The sequence below is a fragment of the Chiloscyllium plagiosum genome, chromosome 16 (genome assembly GCF_004010195.1).
Source record: "Chiloscyllium plagiosum isolate BGI_BamShark_2017 chromosome 16, ASM401019v2, whole genome shotgun sequence".
Classification (NCBI taxonomy): Eukaryota; Metazoa; Chordata; class Chondrichthyes; order Orectolobiformes; family Hemiscylliidae; genus Chiloscyllium; species Chiloscyllium plagiosum.
This window is the reverse complement of record NC_057725.1, coordinates 55,555,052-55,561,051: the sequence shown is the minus strand read 5'-3', so window position 1 is coordinate 55,561,051 and position 6,000 is coordinate 55,555,052. Positions and strand designations below refer to the sequence as shown.

Below are 6,000 nucleotides of genomic sequence, written 5' to 3'. Positions count from 1 at the left end.
CCAACTCCTGTACTCAATACTCTGACCAATAAAGGAAAGCATACCAAACGCCCTTCTTAAACAGTGGCACCACGTTTGCCAACCTCCAGTCTTCCGGCACCTCACCTGTGACTATCGATGATACAAATATCTCAGCAAGAGGCCCAGCAATCACTTCTCTAGCTTCCCACAGAGTTCTCGGGTAGACCTGATCAGGTCCTGGGGATTTATTCACCTTTAACCGTTTCAAGACATCCAGCACTTCCTCCTCTGTAATCTGGGCATTTTGCAAGATGTCACCAATTTCCCTACAGTCTATATGGCATTGATTGTTTGGATATCCTACATATAAACGGAATGAAGCATTCAAAGGAGTAAACCAAAGAGACAACGGGGCTAACTCCAAACTCCTACCACAATTTGAAGAAAATCGGTATGTGATGGAATACTGAGCCCAGGAAAGTTCAGCTTTGGTTCTTGCTTTGTGCTGTTTGTTAGGCTGAGCTGAAATTAGGGTGTTTTGTTTAACCTGAGCAAGGGCTGCCACTGCTGATTGCAAGCCAGTCATTCCTGAGGGCAGATAACTGGCTGACAGTGCCTAACGCAATGTAAAGTCAACTGGATACGATAACTGAAAGTTGTTGATTCCTGTGCATTGAAGTTGAGGGTCACTATTGGTCTTTGGGAGAGAAAGAGAAAAAGTAAATAAATTTGAAAAATAAAGGTAGAAAGAAAAAAGTGGACACTGACAAATAAAAAGTAGAAATGTATTTTATGAATAATAGAAAATATAGTGGGCATTATTGAAGGAAAATTACCAGAAGACTGTAAGGGAAGACTTGTACAAGTGACATATTCTGCACTGATTCATGTGCTGTGGAAAAAGAGATACATTGGGACTCTAACTTTGGAATTGAATTGCTCAGCTGTTAATAGTTATGATCCCATTATTTGTTGTTACCATAGCGGACTCTTGTGGTTCAGCGACAGTGTCTCCGTCTCTGAACCAGGAGAACTGGGGTTCAAGGCCCTCCGACTCCAGAGGTGCTGTCTGACGGCCTTTGGTGAATTTCTGCAGTGCATCTTGTAGATAGTGCACACACCTGCTACTGCATGTCGCTGGTGCTTGTGGATGTAGTGCCAATCAAGCAGGCTACTTTTGACCTGAATGGTGTCAAGCCTCTTGATTGTTGTTGGAGCTGCACTCATCCAGACAAGTGGGGAGTATTCCTTAACACTCCTGACTTGTGCCTTGTATATGGTGGACAGACTTGGAGGAGTCAGGCAGTAAGTTAATTGCCACAGTCTTCCTAGCTTCTGACCTGCTCTTCATAGCCATTTTGTTTGTATGGTGGAAGATGGGAATGTTGCTTGCAAATCCACCATCTATGAACAAAGAAGCATTTGCAATTGAATGATATCTGAGCGTTTATCCAAAATGTTTTACAGCCAATTAAATACATTTTATGGTCTTGTAATATCAGAAACATGGCAACCAATTGGTGCTTAGCAACATGTCACAAACAACTATGAGAATGATTAATCCATATACATTACTTTGAGAGTAAGTTAATTGAGGCATGAAGGAAATGAAGCATTACTTGCTTTGTATTATAAAATCATACATGTTATTCTTTTGTCCAGAAGTGTGGGCGATCCGTCAGCCAATTTCTACATCAGTAGTATTTTTAAAGATTTAAAGGGAAATATTACAAACCTAACAGAAGTGCTAGTGAGGTGGACTCTTAATGACAGTCTTATATCACCCATAGAATCTTATTAACTTGAACTGACATACTCTGTTAGCTTGTCATAGTAAGTGTCAGGCAGTATTCATGCTGCTGTTCAGTTTTGTCCATACTATGTATGTATGCAAACATATTTTCAAGACACTACCTATTTGTATGTCAACCAGTTGACTGACTCAACTGTCACTTCCTATGTTTTTAGACATTATGTATTACCTTGGGTCAGGTGGTCCCCCTGCTGTGCTCAAATCAGAAGTTTCCTCCTCTTATTGTTTGGTGATGTTAATCTGTGTTTTATGTTTTAGTAGTTACAGAAGCTTTCAGGCAACCATTTATGGAAATCTTAGCACTTTGTCCTGGGAACTATATTTTATTGCCCAACAAAGGTCCTAAATAAATTTTCAGTCAACTCATTGAGCAAAAAGCCCATATCAGTAAAGTCCTTACGTGAACACATTAGACTTGTCATACTGTTTTTAACTGATCCAATATGCAATCAGAATAATTACTAAAAAGCAATTTTGTTGTACACTTTCTTTTCCTAGTCTCCATTTTCCTTGACTACTTTTAAAATACTGTGTTGCTTACAAGTGTGAATGAGTGAGCATCTGTGCATAGATTTGATGTTCAAGTGCTTAACACTTAATCCCTTGTGAGCCCATTTCCTTTTCCTGTCTCAATCAGTAGGAATTAATAATGGGGCCTAAAGACAGGCTGCTAGACATCCACTAATAGATCTGTCTTTTGTTTCTCACAACAGTTATTTCCCTGCGTGAAAAGTGTTTTTCCTATTCTTTTTTAGTGTTGCATTTTGGCATTTGCATTGCTAGGTAAATTATAGCAAAAAGGAAGCTGCTTTGCCATATTTGTTTTTGATATAGGGTGACCGGATGCCATGATATTGCTGCGACTGTGCTGGTTTTTCATTAAGTTTAACTCTTTACAAAAATTAGTTCAAATGTTTTGGTTTTCTCCTTTATTTATTTCATCAAACATATAAACAGTGTCTTGGAGAAAATTTGAACTGAATGTCATTATTCTTTGCCTAAACACCTATCACATTGCATTTCATGCAATGGATCTTTAACCCTACATCATCACCCTGTCCCCTTGGTATCTCTGAGAAAGTTGTCATACCTTTTTTGCTGCTGATCATTTTATTTGCTGTTGATGCTTATTGAAGATATTTTCAAATAACCCTCTTCAGAAATGTATTTGCACAGCTCAGCAACTCAAGATCTCTAATGCTACCTTGTAAATGTTCAACAGAATAGGGTTGTGAGTTTGGTTGGACATCTTCTTGGAGCAGACTTCCCACTTTCAAGTACCCCTTCCTCCAAACACTGCCGTTGGTCAACTAACATGTTGATTACCATGAAGCTCTGCCTTCTCATAGCTTTTTAATGTGCTCTGCTTTTGACTTTGGAAAATCTGGTCATCTATTTTTATATCAGAGTAGTTTTTAATTTCTCACTGGGAGCTCCATTCTTCGAGTCAGTAATATTTGTTTCCTGCATTTTAAGCGGAAATTGCAATATTGTTAAATGATAATAAATACAATATCATGATTGACTTGAAAGAGAACATTATTCCTCACCAATCCACACTCTCTCTGCTACATTGTGCATAGTGAGTCTTTAGAAAAGGATAACAAGTTTATGACAGTAGTGCTTGATACATTGCAGTAAAGTTGATGTATTTGCATCTTGCTGCAATTACCATGATTATAATGTCATCTTGTTGTCACTTCAGTTTTGCATTCCTTTGTGCAATCATTTCTGGAGATGTGGAATTAGCCACTCCAGTGGCTTATGTAATTAATGGATTTCCAGAGAGTGATCAATTGATTTAGAATATTCAGAAGCCTTTGCTCTTGGGAAGGAAATATGTTATGAATTTGGCTTCATTGCAAATATTTTGCATTCCTGATAGTGAAGCAATTTTTGCCAGCAGAAGGAATTTCCTGTGGTCCGAATCCTGCACTGTGATATATTTACTGTGAGTAGGATAACATTTTCCAAACAAGAAAATAACTCACAGCCACTCTATCTTGGATATTTTCTCCAGTCCTAAAATCCTCTAAGATATCTTTCAATTCTGGCCTTTTGGAGAGGATATCCCTGGTTTTAAACTGAAGGTGTTTCACTCAGTTGCCAAGGCACTAAACTCTGAAATATCCTTCTTAAGTACAAGTATTTGGTCCTTTTGTTGTCCAGTGTCAAATATTACTTGATCAGGCTGCTATAAAAGAGCTTGGAGCATTTTACTTTGTTAAATGTGCAGTATTAATCTATGTTTGTCTATAAGGGCCAGAATATTCTGTGGTAATATCAATAATGTTCTGTGGCTTTTTCAAAACCAATTTATTACTGTACTATCAAATTGCTGGGACAGGTTACAACCAATGTTCTGACAAAAACAGTAGCCTCAGGCGACTGTATGGAGTTTGCACATTCTCCCCGTGTCTGGGTGGGTTTTCTCCGGTTTCCTCCCACACTCCAAAAATATGCAGGTTAGGCGAATTGGCCATGCTAAATTGCCCGTAGTGTTAGGTGCAGGGGTAAATGTAGGGGTATGGGTGGGTTGCGCTTCGGCGGGTCGGTGTGGACTTGTTGGGCCGAAGGGCCTGTTTCCACACTGTAATGTAATGTAATGTAGATAAACAATCTGAGTCAGTCAGAAAACAATACAAGAAATAAAACAACCACAATGGTATTGTATGAGTTAATATTCATTGTTTTAATATATTTCTTGCAGTTCAATAATTTGAAAGGCATATGTAAAACTGAGGGGAGAGTGATCATTTGTTGTGGCTTTTTAAAAATTAGCAACTTTTACTTTAAAGCTCTCAACTGTTTTTATTAGAATTTTATTTTCATAAATTGTGACAGCAGATACTTTTCTTAAATTGCTAAAATTATCTCCACTCTTGTCTATTCTGTGATAACTGGCAGGTTAATGCCGTAAGTTCATGTGTATATAAAATCATGACCTATTGTTTTTGAGTGTTTCATGTCTCCTCTTTGTCCCCATAGTCCTCTCAGTCCTGTGGTTACGTCGTGCCACCTGCCCAGACTGTATACTAACTGTACCAGGAGGATTACAGAATTGGCACTCTCTTGTTAATATCTACTGTTTTAATAGGTCATTACAGTCACAAAATAAATGCTGGTTATTGTAGAAAAGCTATGAAACAGAACCACTTATTTAGCATTGTTTTAAGCAGAATCTAACTCGAGTATGTCAGTTCAAAACTAAAAGAGGGAAAATGGCTTGTTCAAGGGGAATCAGAATTAAGGATTCATATCTCTTTCTCTTTCAGATGCAATTTGTGTACTACCAGTATTTTTGTTTTAGATTTTTACTTCTCCTTCATTGCTTGTGCCATGAAGACTTGTTCCATGCATTGAATAGTTCAAATTAATACCGTTTATCATCAGTGCTGAGCTCTGGATGGTGGCAGCTGGGCTACACTGTCTGCTTCGCCCATTGAACTGAGAGTCACTTTTTATTGAGAAAAGTTAAGTAGTGAAGAATTTAAAACAACAACCTGCAATTATACAGGGACATTAAAGGAGTTAAGTGTTCTAGTTGGTTTGCAAGAGTTAGCAATCTAAATTTAAATCTGAAAAATAGAAAGTGATGTTAGGACAGCTTCATTTTAAGAAGCATCTTTGAGGACAGTGTGTGGTGGGGAGGTTTAGGAACATGTCTTTAAGCAAAGGCCTGATTTAGGATGAATCGATTCAGAAGTTGCAAGCATGGTTTACAAATCGAATTTATTCCAAAGTGTAATGTCTTTGAAAAGGGATAATTGTGCGAGTATAATACTTTAACAATGGCCCAGCTTTTCCTGAACTTCTCGACAGCAGAGATATTATGGAATAGGAGGAGATGCTGGTTGATCTCTTGAACAAGAATCAAAGTGTTGTACTAAGGTGAATCTCCTTGTGAAGTGTAATCACTATGCCTACATAATGTCAGTGAATAAATTCAAAAGTTCTTTCAGTGGCTGTAAAGTATTGTGAGACATCCTTGTGCGTTTGAAAGATGGTGTATGAATGCAAATCTTTGTTTCTGGTCCCTAAGGAATTTCTAATCTTAGATGGCCTGTTTATTTAGGGAGGGCTATGTACAGTGGGGTAAATGTGCTGAGTCAAGCCAAGCTGCTCGCGACTAGTAAAAAGCAACTTGAATGGAGTCTACCTTGGGGATGCGCACATTTTTGAGCAGATGGTTACGCAGCAGAATTGGCAGAGACTTGGATGTGCGT

General features: G+C 38.2%; 1 protein-coding gene across 3 annotated transcripts in view; it reads left to right on the top strand.

Annotated features, from left to right (window-relative positions):
* The window catches only part of LOC122557930 (mitochondrial glutamate carrier 1-like), a 129,721-nt gene that overhangs the window by 42,069 nt on the left and 81,652 nt on the right, over positions 1-6,000 (top strand). The gene's annotated exons all lie outside the window — the stretch shown is intronic.